The following is a 15,173-nucleotide window of genomic DNA, read 5'->3' on the forward strand; positions in this document are numbered from 1 at the left end:
CGGTTGGACGGCACCCGCTGGCCTCGAGGGGTCCCTCAGAGGAGCGGGGCCGTCAGGCGAGGCGTGTGAGAGAAGTCGCTCCTTTGAGGCGAAACCCGGGACCACGGCTCCGGTCGGGCGGCCACGGCTCAGCCTGAGGAAAGCAGGCCTCGGTGCGGGCCGTGGATAGCGTCCTCGTGGGCTTTTCTTGCGTGGGTTTGGGCACAGAAAGGGGCCACGGCCCCCACCAGCCGTGGGAGGGCATTTGGTGGTTGAGGAGCGAGTTGGAGCCTGGCTCGTCTGGGAAATGCTGGCAAAGCTGCCGGGCGAGTTTGTGAGATGGTGTTCGTTATTCGTCTCATTTAGCAGCTGGTGTGTTCGATACTCTACTAGTTACAGCCCCTCATCCGAAGAGTTTAATCTGAAAGACGGATAACAGACAAAAAGCACTCTGTAAGACCCAGACAGGGAAGGCTGTGAGGGACAGGAAGGCAAAGGCTGGGCTTCCAGATCCCAACAAGCTCGCAACGTTGGTAGTTTAAAAAAAACAAAACAACCCCTCTTTACAAATCTAATCTCTGGAAGCTATTGAGTAAGAATTAAAAAGATGGTGCCCCACAGTGCCATTTCTAAACATCTTTCCGGCGAGTGATTACGGCCGCCGGTCTGAAAGCAGCGGGCGGGTGTTGGCTCGGCTCTCAGCGAGGCGCGTTCCCGGCTTCAGCGGGGATTGGGGTAACGCCGGTATCTGTGGCGCCGGGGGGCGGCTGAGCCCCTCGGGCATCCCCCATGTTTGGGCTCTGTGAGGCTGTGTTGGGATGAGAGGGACGGCTTCTTCCTGAATGGGTCTCTGAAAACTCCTCTGCCGGCACTTCGCGCTGTTCGTTAGGCGAAGGAGTCGTTTAAGGAAAAGTCGGCTGTCGTCTGGCTGCGCTGTGTGATGTCCCCTCCGCTGAGAAGAGGCATAGCTGGTTTGAAACATGGATTTGGCTTTTTTCCTCATTTGCTGCAGGTTTTTGTCACTAAGCCCCCAGTTCTGCAAAAGCTCTCAGGTGTGTTATGCCATGCACTGGGATGATGCTGTTGGAGGCCCCCAGTTTGCCCCTTTGAAGTCCAGACACTTCTATCTGGGAGCTTGCATGAGTGGTCACGGGTCGGGATCTGAGATCGGTTTCATTAACAAGGGGAGCTGCGACAGAAGCTTCATCCTTCAGAGAAATTGCAGTTAATTCCGGTTTCTTTAAAACCAAACCCTCTTCCTACAGGGATGTGAAAAGACTGTGGTTCCAATTAGTAGCTGGCCATTTCCCTACAGAATATTTCAGATTGTTTAGGTGGTGGGACTTTTGCTTGCCATATCTGCTTTAAAAATTCCACTGCAATGTAGTTAAATTGTTGGGAAATCGTAGAAGTGGAAGGTGGCATTAATTTTACATGTCGGCCAATGCTTCCATCTATTAGATTGCAAGAAAACATGAAATAGAAAGATTATGGGGTCTTAAACTCTTATTCCAAGAAGCCCTGAGTTAAATTCAGGATTATTTTTGTGCGGAGTGTAAAGTAATTGAAGCTCGTGCTGTATATTTTCAAAACTAAGCAGATGTGATGTGGCTTTGGAGGAAGCTTAATCTATGGATAACAGAGAGCCTATTTGTAAGTTATAAGGGCAATTATGTCAGGATATCAGATTTCTAAACAGGAGATTTATAACCTGTAGTTCAGGCAGTTAGAAGTTTCCTTGTATAATAGGCTGATTTTTAAATAGTCAGGTTAATGACCTGACTCTCCAGAAAAGCACAAACTTTCTGTTTTTCAGAAACATGCCAGCAAGAGCTGGGGATGTCTAGCATATGTTCAGTACCTCACAGGCTTAATTTGTTTAAAAACAAAAGCATTAGGGAAACATAGGCAGTCCTTTTGAGTTATGGTTCCTTTGCACTAAAGGCTACTCCTAAACCCTATGTGAGACAACCCATAGAGAATTATATAGATTTATGGGAAGAAAGGGATCTTATAGATACAGAGTAGGGATAATAGAGAGAGAGACATGGGAACATCAGGGAGGGAGCTGAACTCCGTCTCTGAGCTCTCAGCCTCAGCCCGGAGGCTGTGGACCCCCCCATCCTTGGAGGTTTTGGGGCCTGGCTGGGCAAAGCTGTGCCCGGCAGGGTCTCATGCTGGTGACTGTGGGGCTCAAAGACCTCCAGAGGTCCCTTCCAGCCAACGCTTCCCAGTGTGGGTTGGTTACTTTATCTACTGAGGTCGTGAAAGCTTTGGGAAGAGATTGCTTCATATCCCGTATTGGCTGTAGCATCACTTTTGTTGCTCAGAATTATTGAATAATACGGCTATTAACAGTCCTGGTTTCCTGCTGAGACATTTATCAGTGCGTGCATTGTCTTTCTCTGGTGTACTCTGCGTCTTTTTACATTTCTCCTTTCTCCAAACCCTGGGCATCAAATGTTGATCGGTCATAAAAACCGGGCTACTTTCTGGGCTTGCAGTAAAATTCCCACAGTCCTAAAAGTAAAATAGCGTTTTACTCTCATGGTTCTGGTGAAAGTAGTACAAGTTGTCAAAGAAAACAGCCACTCTTCATTGAATGCCTCGGTAACTCAATAATGCCGGGGTGCAGTTACCAAGCACATAACAGCCTGTGCATCTTGCAACAACCAGTTGAATTTGAGTAACTTTAGCATACAGCAATTTCTGTCTCCAAACCAGTAATAAAAGAAAGCAGTACAAGTCAGCAAACATCTGGATGTGGGGAAAGCCTTTGATTAATGAGGAGGATGGCATTATGCCTCCGTCTGAGCCACAGCCAGCCGATTTATTGTTTTGTTTTTTTTTTTTTTTCAAGAACAAAACCGTAACGTGCCAAATGAGATTGGAGGCCTTTAACTCGTGATACACGTCCCTCAATTAAGCTGTTCAGCCCCTGATTTGGGTAGCTATACGTAGCTGTTGATAATTGATTTGTCTTCTGATAATGCCTGGCATTGCTGAGCAGAACATGGGGGAGAGATGTTGCTCCTTGTCTTTGTTTCATTTAGGGTTTTGGTTTAACATCACCCTGTTGTTATCTGTTTGCACGAACATCTGCTCAAGTTCTGGAAGGTTGATTTAATAACAGCTTTAATTCCTGATTGCTACCGAGAACCTCGGTAATGTAAACAGCCCCCATCTGTCTACATGCCCTGATGTCCTCTGGCGCCCGCGAAAGGGCAGCACCCTCCCCGCCGCCGGGAGAATCCCAGAATTCTCCTGGTGAGCTCTGGACCATCTGTGCTGCAGAGTCCACCTATGCTTCGGGTGAATTTGGGTGCTCTTTGAGGGCTTTCAGCACGTAGGCTTTTGGAGGAGAGCAGGAGCATGCTGTCCTGCTGTGCTGCATTGCTGTGGGACATCTTGGTCATTTCTGCTGAAAAAAAAAAGTAAATTGGCCACAATATCCCTCCAGTAGGTCCTCTGACATGGGTCCATGTAGGTGTGGGAGAAAGGAGGGTCAGGGTGCCGGAGGAGAAAAGGCTGCAAGCTTGTCCTGGGAGAGAAGCAGTTTATCTTTTCTGTTGTTTATTTGCCTTTGCTTTTGTTTTCACTTGTTGCTTATTTGGCCCAATCGTCTTCCTCATTCTTTTAATCTTGACTTTTCTAATTACGCTTACTTGGTGCATCCACGCAGCGCTGCAGTGGTGTAGGGTCTGTGCTTTGCCTCTTGTTTTGTGTTTGCTTTCCGCTCTATTTATGCATCTGCTTGAGTGTTGCCCAGATTCTTCTTGGGAAGGAAAACCTGTTTGCACGGGAGCTGAAATACTTCTGCACTCGTTTTAAATAAATGTGAAACATGTTGATTATGTTGCTGTGATTATTCAGTCAAGTACCTGAAAACAGTTTGAGGATCTGTCTTTGCTCACACTGGTAAATACCCTTCGGTTGGGACAAAGTGGTTTTCCTTTATCTTGACAGTTGATTTGTGTACCCTGCTCTATGTATTTTCTCCCATGTTCACATGAGATGTCTCTTTTGCTGAATTGTGTGGCAGAGGCACGTGATCTTTCTCCGCGTGTGAAGAAGACATCTGTTCTGTCTCGCCCTAAGGAGGGGGGAAGGAGCAAGTTCGTAGTTTTGGATCTTGTTGTTTTAATGACTTTACTACTATGGTAGGTGATCCGAGTTGGACACAGACAGAAGAACACCCCTTCTGTGCTGGGAGTATGTCTTCCTCAGCACTGCAAATAAAACAGTGGTCTTAAAATTGATGGGTAAAATGTGACAAAACTCTTGCTTGTTTGCAGATATCTCTGTGAAGTCTTTTACAACAAATACCCACTCGTTGTTTTGTTTTTTTTTTTAAATTAAATTATGTTCTCTGTTCCTGTTGTCCCCCCGTGCCCCATCTCCCCCCCCAATAAAAGGACATTTTCTTTCTCTCTGCTTAAAGAGATTGTCTACTGTGGGATCCTCTCCTAAGAAGACACCGGGTACTAGTTTTGTAGGTGGAGTTTGTGCAAGAAATGGTGGGGAGGAGGTAGAAATGTCATTAAATTAGACTGTACGCAATTTTTTGGGGGGGAGGGGAAACCTCAAACCCTTGATTACAATTTATGATACACCCTGATTTTCAGGGACTCGTAACTTTTCTGTTTGAAATAGCCATCTGCTGAGATCTGGGAGGCAAGTGGTCAGCACAGATGTGGGATTTGTCTAACAGAAAATTTTGTAAATCACTTGAAGCAGCTTTTGAGTTTCATCATATAAAAATATCTAGGTAATCACTTTCAGCTGTATTCCTGACTTTGTATTTCTGGGGTGGGAATGTATGTGAAATCTTTGGCTCATGGAGATGTAGATTTGAAAAATATGGTCTTTTCATGACATAAGGCTATTGAGTAAGAAGCAAGGCATTAGCAGCATCGACTGATTCTTTGTTTGCTTTGAAACTCACTGGTTCTGAAACATAAGAATGGGAGATGTATGAAAGGAGCAGAGAGAAGCCTGCGTGCAGTTTTTCATTGTGGCATCTTAATCCAGATGTTGAAATGAAAACGTTCATTTAAAAATGCATGGTTGACAATTTCATTTGTTACTCTCAGGTTGCAGAACTAAGCAGAGGAACTTTACTTTTTAAAGTAATCCGTGCACAGTTCTTCTCCAAAAATGCATTCTTTTAGGAGCTGAACATGTAACAGTTTTACAAATGAAAGTGCAAAACAATGGAGTGTTTTTCTGTGTGATTTTTGAGAATTACAACAGTGAACTTCAATTATAACTGAGGAATAAGCTATTCAGTATTTCCCCATCATGCGGATGACATTGAAACCAAAACATTCTCTAATTCTTGTTGTTGTTGATGCCACTTTTCCAAATTATTTCTGAGTACATTTTATACAGCATAGCAGTGGCCCTCCGTACAATTAGCAGTTGTCTCTCATGCCAAGACCCTAATCCTTCAGTGATATCCCTGTAAGCGTTCACTGCTGTCAGCAGGTGGCAAGTCTGGGTGCTGTGTCCTGGTCCTGCAGTAGTTGCAAGAACATCGCTGGTGTCCTTGGAGGTTGGATTTCCCCATATATCCAAACCATGGCCTGCCCGAGTGCTTTCCCTGGGGGAGAATTAGTATTTTAAATGTCTTGCTGGTGTATCATCTGCTGTGTTGTTTATTGCATCCTTCAGTCGGTAATTGCCCATGTTTGAGGGCCTGCTCTGAAAATCCTTGGACATCTTTTCATTATCAAATCCTTCTGGCTCCATGGTGGGGAGAAGCAGTAGGAGCTTTTGCTGATCACACACGGTTGGGTCTTGAACTGCGCTCTGCAAGTCCTGTCCCAAAAACTGATATCAGGTTTGCATTGCCTTTGGATGGTGGCTTCTTCAAGTGGTTTGATAACATTTTAGTTTGAAATGCAGTAAGCTGTCTCCTTGTTTAATGCTCAAAATGATCCTTCTGTACCATTGCCTATAGGGATTTCTTAGTACTGAGAAAGTTTGTGTGAAATTCATTGTGAGTTCATTGTTAGCAGATACAGGTTTTGAGAGAGTCCAGGGGGTTTTGAAGTTGGAGTTTTTTGTTCCTTTCTCATGGACATACTTTTAATGTTTCAAAGCAGCGTATGGTAGGGTTAGCTCATGCGGCTGGGATAGGGTTTCACGTCTCCTGAATTGCATCTGGGTAGAGCTCTCTGTTTTGCATTCCTGTTTTTTTCAGCAACGCTCCCAGCATGGAAGTTGGGGTATGGTTTTAATCTAAGCCAAATCAGAAGATATTGCACTTCTTGGTGATCAGACCAGGAGGATTCTTGCCCCAGCCTCACACACCCTCTTCAACACAGTGATCGTCTGTTCCTTACTGCTAGTGTTTTGATGTGAAATGTAGGGATATAGGGAAACTGAGAGGGTACGGGAGGCTGCGATACAGTGGGCTGAACTCTGAATTCAAGAAAACAAGTTTGAGTAGCATTGGCCTGAGCATTTGCTTGGTGAGAAGCTCGCTGGTGTGCGTGGATTGCTTCCTCCTCCTCCTTTCCCTCCCCATTTTTTATCAGGGGAAACAAGTTCCAAGCAAAATATTCCAAAGTGATATTTAATTACTCTTTAAAATGCAACTATTTGTCTTATCAGCCATGTGGATTTCTGTTTGCTGCTTTGATTTGACAGTTAGTAGTTTGTCATTTTTAAAAAGCTTACACACTCCAGGAATCTGTGATTTTTATGCTTTTGAAAGTGGAGATGTTGAATTAACTGCAGCTTTGAACTATTCATGGATAATTTCAGGCCCCCTGCTTTCAGCAAATAACAAGCTGACTCCTGAGCTTTAAGGCTGGATTGAATACTGAATAATCACGACTTTATAGCTGTGTGCATTCTCTAAACTGGTTCCATGGCACTTCACAGTGTAATGCACAATAGATTTGAAACATTTTTCTACACTGATCACTTTGTGCTCATGCCATCTCCAGATAATAACAATTAGAAAAGGGGGGAGTAATGCCAACTTGGAGAGGGTGCTTGGATTCATTACGACTTGGCCTTTGTGCACATTAATTCCCCTCTGTTCCCAGGGTAGGAGCCCAGGCTTGGGGCCGGGGGGTGTTCAGCTGACGAGGGGGCTTTTCCCTGGCACTGCCTTGACATACATCTGCAGGGCAGCTTCCTCTGTGCTGGCTGGAACCGATGCTTCTCTGCTGATGCTCTGTAGGCGACAAAACACAATTAGAGTTAAATCTGTAGGTTGTAAAGACAAGACATGGCCAGTGGAGAAACTGGGAGCAGGATGAGTTGACAAGTAAGCAAATAGACATATTAAATTCTCTCGTGGGAAGGTAAATTATGCAAGTATTTCAGATTACAACATGAGCGTCTTGTATGATAGCTGATAGCATTTTCATCATCTCAGTTTTCCAAAGAAAATGTAGTGTCTTATTGATTTGGCTTAGAGTACACACAGTTAATGGAAGGGTGGAACTAAAAAGATGCAGGAATGGTTTCTGCATACTCTCACGTCTGTCTTTCAACACCGCGAACAATTGCAACCAACAATTAATATGTAAAGAATCTGTGGTCTTTGGTGCGAGTGACTGACTGCTTCAGTTGCGTCAGGGCATTAGCTGAGCTTTTGCAATCTGATCAGCCCCCTGCCTGGAGCCCAGCAAGCCCCTCTGGCCTCAAAACAAAGTGATGGGAGCCCACGATGAGGCACAGAGGAGCGCAGGGGTGCTGGCTCCCTGCCCGAGCAGGGAGGTGAGTGCTGGGCACAGAGCCTAAATGCTGGAGGGAATCTGCTCCATAGAGGATGTGCTTCAAATGATAGGTGCCATCGCAACTGCCGAGCCCAGGAATGGTGCATGGGAGGGAGAGCGTCTTCAGTGCGGTCACAGGGAAGCAAACCCAGGGCAGAGCAAACCTGGAAGCCAAAGGCTTGTAATGAGGAAGGCAGTGGGGCTACCTGGTGCTGCCGGGGCCAAGGCTTGACAGCCTGTTCAAGCAAAGTGCTTTAGCAGCAGGGTGGTGTGAGAGGTTGCTGTGTGTATTTTACACCCACAAAGATCTGCAGCAGTTGAAGCTGTCCTGCCCAGCCAAGGAGAGAAACTCCAGGGTCCTCCGACAACATTTTGTCTGTGTCTGCAACTGTGGCTAAATCTAACCTGACTTTAAAATATTTTAATGGAGAAAAGGTGCAAAGGTGCTGATTTAAAGTGAATTTGCCAAGAGTTACCAGATTTTTATTTCACATCTGAGGCATAAAAAAATAGCTGGTGACATCCTCAGATGCGAGTGGGGGCCCAGAGTGGCTGGCCCCCAGGGAGGAGGTGGCAGCCGGCGCAAGGGGTCAGATCCCGCTGGGAGGGATCTCTGCGAGGCTGGGCTTTGACAGCTGAGAAGGGAGCATTGTTTTATGTTTCAGTGCAAGGATTTAAGAATCTGGGTGAGAATTAGGTAATGTTTGCAGAAGAGAGTAGAAGGCAACTGAAACGAATTGCAACTGCGTGAGTGAGCCGGAGAGAGAAATTCTAGTTCTCCCTCGTTCCCAAGAGATTCCCACTGGAGAGATGAAGTCATAGCCATTACTTCATTAGTGTTAACTCAGGACGCTGACAAATGAGCCCTCTTGATTTGTGCCGGGTCGGTTGAAGAGAATACTGCCCCGGCTCTTGCCCCGTGCCTCGGCAGTCGCTGCCCTTGCCGTGGTGTTGGCAGAAGCGCACGCCAACTCCCCAGCCGCGCTGATTCAGGCAAGCGTTTTCTTTTGAACTACCACTGCTTCATCCCGCATGCCAGCTCCGAGTTGGCTTTTATAAATCCTGCTGTGCAGAAGGCAGCCGCCGCGGGATGGGCGGGCAAGCGAGTGCGAGCGGCAGCCTTGTACTCGCCAGAACCTCTCCATCAACGCCCGAGCCCGTGCCCAGCATGAGGAGCGTTAATGGTACCCAATGGTCTGAGCCCCGCTTCCAGAGCAAACAGACGGGTGTAGGATCTCACCCTCGCAACTCGCAGCATTGCTGTGGGAGTCCCTTTTGGAAAAAGTGTGAAATTTATTGTAATATGTGCTGAGGATCTTATGGCGGATCTGAGCTGCTAAATCCTCTAAACCTGAGCCCGCAACTTCATTGACAGGGCCTCTCACTTTGCTTTGCTCCAAGCTTATGGTTTCACTGCTCCAATATTTTTCCATACATGGAAGCATTCCTGCCCCAGCCTGGGCTAATCCTGACATGCCACTGCATCTGGATGTTAGCTCATTTCTCGCAGCTGACACTCTGCAAAGGCAGATGTCTGAATGTACTTTCGTTTAAATAGATTTAATTCAACCAGCAAAGCTCTCGCCCCATAGGTAAGCAGGGGAGAAAAAAACAAATGTGGTTTTCCATTTTATCGACCTTCCAGGGCTGTTAGGTGGATGAACTGGTCTCCAGTAATGCCATGCTTTGGAAATGCATAGTATTGAAATTGCAGAGGGGTAACAAACCATGGTTTTGTGTCTGGCACAAGCTGAACCCATCTCCTTGCTGTGGCTCGGTTGGTGGAGAGGAGCCCCTGACCGCCCATCCTGTCCTGTTGGAGTGCGCTCCTGGTCTCTCCCCTCTGCTCCGACGTCTCTTCAGAGGCTCCATGCTGTTTGGGACGTATTTAGTAGCTTGGTGAGGCTGGGACTGCTGTGCTCTTGCAACTGAGCTGAACGCCTCGGTCGTACGGGAGAAAGAGATGCTTGTGCTGGTGAGCTGCTGTTTGAGACGGGGGTCTGTTTATAATCCCTCCCTCACCAGGGTGAGCTGTAAGTTTTAATTAAATGTCTGTAAGGTGCTCTGCAATCCTCTGCTGAAAGGCCCTGTATAAGGCCAATGCCTTTGAATAAAAGCTAGAGACCTTTCCCACCCGTCGGAAAAGAGTTGGAGCTAAAACAGTGAGACCCAAGCAGTTGAATCTGAACAGATGTCGGTTCTTCCCCACTTTGATAGTTCAAAAGGATTATTCTGCCTCTCCCAAAAAAAGAAGCACAGTGATTTTACTAGTGTTGCCAGGGATCTCAGCTGCATCCCCTCCTGCTCGCTGCTAGTTAAAAGGTTGCATGCTGGGCTGGAGGTTTGCATGGGGTTTTGGTTGTGCGCTGTGCTGTTGGGTTTGCAGTTCAGCATCCACTTGCCTGGCCCTTGCTGGGGGTCCAGGATGTGCCATGGGTCCTGGTTTGTCCTCTCTTTGCTTGAGTGCTGCTGTTGTGTGCAGGAATAAGGCAACTTGAACTGAGCCGGGAGGAAGACACCAAGGGTAAAACACGTTTCAGATGAAGCAAGCTGTGTGATGGCGTGGGAAGACGACAATTTACCGGTTTGCTGTCGGAGCTGTGAAGCAGATGAAACTTCCTTTGTGTGACTGTTTCAGCCCGAGAAGCAAGTGAGTCCAGGAGCCATTGGGGCCCATGGGGCCCCCAGCCCCCCCGTTTGTCCCTTCAAATACAGCCCAGGGTCTGGGCGACAGCAGCGCTACGGTCATTGTGCACGTGCTTGGGTCTGATGGGATTTTGGCGTCAGACAGGTCACCAGGGCATTAGAGATGTTCTCCCCCCTGCCTCCCTAGTTTTTCTGACTACTGTTCTGTCACTCTCAGAGCAAATCGAAGGGCACCAGGCTACAAATCCTGCCTTGCAAGTACCGCCTGGGTGTTTAGCTTGCGGGAATGCACTTCTTTCATCAACTGATACTGGTGTTTTAAGAGGGCAGGGAGCTACGCTTATTTCCTTCTGAGAGGTTGATGACTCTACAAGCTTATTTTTTAGGGTGCTCCCTTTTTAATTCAGGTTTGTGGCTATAGACAGAGGTCGTATCGCTGTTGCCTTACAGGCTGCTTATAATGAGCTCTTCCTTGTAATCTCTGTGCTCGGGAGCTTTGAAAATAGCTGCATGCATTAGGGAAGTCCTGCTGTCTTTGTCTAATGGGCAGGGAAGCTGAGGTGAGAGGGGTCTGGGACTGGATGAGTGACCAGAGCAGGGCTCTGCAGCCGACATGGCCGCGATTTCCCGGTCCCAGCACCCCAGCCCCATCTCACCAGCCCCATGCCGCACATGAATTTGAGCCCCTGGTTGTGCTCTGCTTCCCTGTCCGCTGCCACATCAGCCGCAGCCATTGCCCCCCGCTGCTGCTGCCGTCGTGCCGTGTGCTTCCAAAATCGGTTCGTTCCAGGGTTAGAAAAGACCCATTTTTGTGTCCCAAGTGCTGGATTTCACAGATAGAGAAGGGGAAAGGTCTTAATGCCTGCAGCTTGATCGGCTAATCTGAAAGCATGAGAAGTTTTTCATAGGAGGATTTGCTGCCCAGCTTTCTCAATGCAAGTTTGCACAAATACATTTTATCCCTACAATGGATCGTAGCAGCTGGATGCCTCCCACCAAGATTACTGATATTTAGGTCTTTGATTTTGGTGGAGACACACAGCAATAAATTAAATGAGTAGTGGAGTTTCAGAGAGTAGTACAGATGGTGGGAAACTGAGGGCAGGGACTAGTTAAGTGCTAACGTATGGCACAGCTTTGGTTCCTGTCTTTTTTTTAAAAGAATGGAAAAAGCTGTGAGCTGCTGTACCAGCAGTTTTGCCTCCCCCTTGTCTTCAAAGACCCGCAGGCCACCTCCATTGCAATGCTTTCTTGATGGTCAAGAAAGGAGCGCTCTATGTGCATGCTCCTGCCTGCCGGTACAGCGATGCCCTTTGTGCCTTTCTGTCCTCTTGTGAGCCTGATCCTGGCTCGTTGTGCGCTTGAGTGCGCTCTGTTTGGTTTTCTGCTTTCCCGGCAAATGCTGGGAAGCCGACTGTTAAATGAGATTTCTTGAATCTTTATAAGTCTTTCACTTTTTTTCATCATTAGATCTGACCTGGTTTAGGTTTTGTTTAGCTGTGGGGATTCAAGTGGAACGATTTTATTCCTTTATCCACCTCCGTCTGCGTTAATTCACTGTGTCTCCGACTGACAGTTTAATTATTGTATGTGACAGGAGCATCCAGGGCCCCACTTGGCAGAAGGTGTTTATCTCTTAGGTGGTGCACAAAGTACATGTCTGCTGCCCTGGTCGCTCCCAGGACGGGTTTTTGCCTAGAGAGGCAGTTTTCAAGCCAGTTAATTGCCACGTTGTGAAGCAGAAGGGTAGATGGCTGTCCCTGCCTTTCCCTGCGGGCACATCCCTGCCGGCTGTGTGGGGCCAGTGGCTCTTGAGGTGGAAAGATGGTGATGTGGTAGGTTCGGGAGAGCCTTTGAGGTTGGGAAGAGCCCTCTCGCAGAGGGACAGAGTGTGAGAAGAGCAGGCAGAGGGATGGGGAGGGACAGATGGATAGATGGAGAGAGGCACAAGGACCAGGCTAGAGCAGGGAGCAGTGCCTTGCCTGGAAAGTCACTTTGCTCCAGACAGCCTGGCTTTGAATCGCAGGAAGGTTCCAGATTTTACTCCGTTTTAAAAATGAAACGCCCTGTGAGCCCTGCATGTTTTACGTTGCTTTTTGGCTTGAGCTGGCTGAGCGTCTGCCCTGTGTTGGGCCACATCCAGCGTCCTCTTTTTAATGTTCATCTCCATGAGGATTTGCTGCAGTCTTCACAGCTGAAAAAGTGGAGTCGTCTGCATAAAACCCAGTAACTCTCTAGGTTAAGAGGCCACCAAATACTACCTCTGTCTGTGGCCATCCCTCTAATTATTAAAATAATAACCCCAGGCAGAGCTTAGAGCCCCGCTGGCGGCTCAGGGTCTGTTGTGCTGGGCCCTGTTCAGACAACTGCACAAGAAAGAGATGGTCCTTGCCCTACAGCTGGTTATCTAAGGAAACGTCCCCCTTGCACCGTGGGAAGAGGGTGGGTGCCTCACAGGCAGTGACAGGCCAGGCTGGCGGAGATGCCTCCTGCCTTGTGGTCACAGAGGTTCGGGATCTTGAAGGGGAAGGCAAGCGGAGACCTTCTCCATGGCTGTGCCCTACGTGAGGTGATGCACTTTGTGTGGCTGCAAGCTTGCAGGGCTCTTCCCTGCCAGCGGCTGGTCCTTAGTTTTGTCCTTGTGGGTGCTTCTGCCCGGTGGCTTGGCAGGAGCCCTGGCCATGCTTGACTTCCCTGCGGCTGACACAGTTGCCCATCTCTTCTAAGCAGCAGCTGGAGGTCTGTCCAAGCGACATCAAGGTGTGCTACTGGCCTTCATGCTGAGATTTGAGAACTTCACCTCCTTTACGCAAAAGCATTTATTCGGGCCAAGCTCATGCAACTGGTATGTGCTAGCCTGCTCAGAGGAGAGAGGACCAAAGCAAAGGGTTAGAAGTTTGTCACTTGGATTCGGTTGCTCTCCCAAACTGACTGACTAGGTTGGATCAGCAGGTTAAATTGGCTTTAAAACATGCTGAAAGCTTGAGGTTGGGAATCTGCCTGCCCAGTTACAGGGATGCCCATCGCCCTGATGTCAGTGCACAGAGCCTATGCGCCTGCTTTCTGTCTTCACCATGCTGCCTTTTCTTCTCAGGAAGTTTCTTGAAACTGGAGACATGATTTACACCTGGCATGTGGCTGGGGGAGAATAAGTTGTATAAGAGCTGGTTACCTGTGGTGGCTGACATCTCTGGATGAGTGCACCTCCGGCTGCTTCCTCCTGAGAGCCGGGCAGGGATTATCCAGAACAAATCCTGTTACCCAGCTGCTTTTGTGGCAGAGACTTGCCAGGCGCAGGCAGGTCCCTCCTTGCCCCAGCACCCCCTGCAGCAAAGGAGTTGCAGGACAGGAGTGCCCCACGGGACATAAATCACGTAGCTGTTTGCAGGTGACATCACGGGTGAAGATCAGGGATCTTTAGGGTTTCTTTGCCAGAACGTGGCAGTGTTGATTGCCAGGCTTCTTAGTAGTGAAGAATTTGAAGTTGTGATTCATCCCTTAATCCACGTCTTATGTATGCAGTGGTAAAGCTAGGAAAATCTTTGTATGTATGAAGTGTTTCCTCCTAGGGAGCTGAGAAACTCTTAGGTGTAACAATTACTATTTTACCTAATTGGTATTGAAATACCAAACGTTTAGAACATGCCAGCTTCTGTCTGTTGTGGGGAAAACTCAATTGCCCAATAGAAATGTCTTTTCATCCTGCCACACTGAAGAGAAAATAAGGTCAAATCTATTGAAAAGAAAAATTCCTGACATTTTTTTGTTATCTGCTCAAGCGGCTGTCCAGGCCTATGGAGGTGGCTCAGCATGGGTGGCTCTTGGTGGGGAAGGTCATTTGTGAGAGGTGGCCCCCAGGAAGAAAGGTGGTTCTTTGCTGATGCTCAGACTTCTATTTAGTTTGGTCTTTTACTTTTTAATTACTCCAGCAATTAGCACTGTTACAGATTGTGTCTTGCCTTTGCTGTTCTGTGTGTGCTTCTCATATGGCATTTGCTGGCCCTGAGGATAAACCAACCTTGTGCAAGAGCACATGCCAGCACTGAAGAGGCATCGGTGTGTGTGTAGGTGTATCATCATCCATGTGGGTGTTTGCTCCGAACCTCTGCAGCCGGTGAGACTGCTGTTTTCCTCCACTTGTTAAATAATTATCATCAGCCTCGCAGTAGTTGAAGACCAGACAGAGCCCAATGGTGACACGTGGGCTGTTGGTGCAGTGGGCTCTTTGCAAGAGGGATGCTGAGAATGTGAACCTTGTAAAAAGAAATGAAACTCATTCTGTAGCTGAGTAAATTAGACACTGTGCCACAGAGTTAGAAGAGGAAAACCCCTGCCTCACCTGAGCTTGGGCAATCACTTTTCTTGCAATTTTGTTTTGTTTTTCTCCACCATTACTAACAGCATTTGCTTTATTCAGAACTTCAAGCTATATGAACCAGTGTGTAATTCCCCTGGAGGGTACATCACACTGACACAGAGTGGCCAGACACCTTCTGATTTCAGAGTTGGGAACTACCATTTACTTACAGTGTTTCTTGTTTCCACTGGTGAAAGCACGTACCAACAGAGAAATGGATATTGATGGGAGCAGCGCCTGCTGCAGCACAGAGCCTGTTGTTCAGCTAATGGGGTGAATGAACAGTCTCACTCCAGCTTCCCTGTTAAGAGCCGCTGAAGAACACTGCAGGGTTTTTCCCCTCTTGCTTAACTAAATGTTACTAAAGAAAATAAGTTTAATCAAGTCCAGATCTTTTTGCAGGAATCACCATGCTCTTCTCCCCGTGCTCTCCTTCCCCTCGGCAATGAGCAGAG

The 15,173-nt window shown here is 47.6% G+C and overlaps 1 protein-coding gene across 1 annotated transcript in view; it reads left to right on the forward strand.

Moving 5' to 3' along the window:
- The window catches only part of NXN (nucleoredoxin), a 54,137-nt gene that overhangs the window by 855 nt on the left and 38,109 nt on the right, over positions 1 to 15,173 (forward strand). The window lies entirely within an intron of this gene.

The sequence above is a fragment of the Haliaeetus leucocephalus genome, unplaced genomic scaffold, assembly GCF_000737465.1.
Source record: "Haliaeetus leucocephalus isolate CR32 unplaced genomic scaffold, Haliaeetus_leucocephalus-4.0 Scaffold395, whole genome shotgun sequence".
NCBI lineage: Eukaryota > Metazoa > Chordata > Aves > Accipitriformes > Accipitridae > Haliaeetus > Haliaeetus leucocephalus.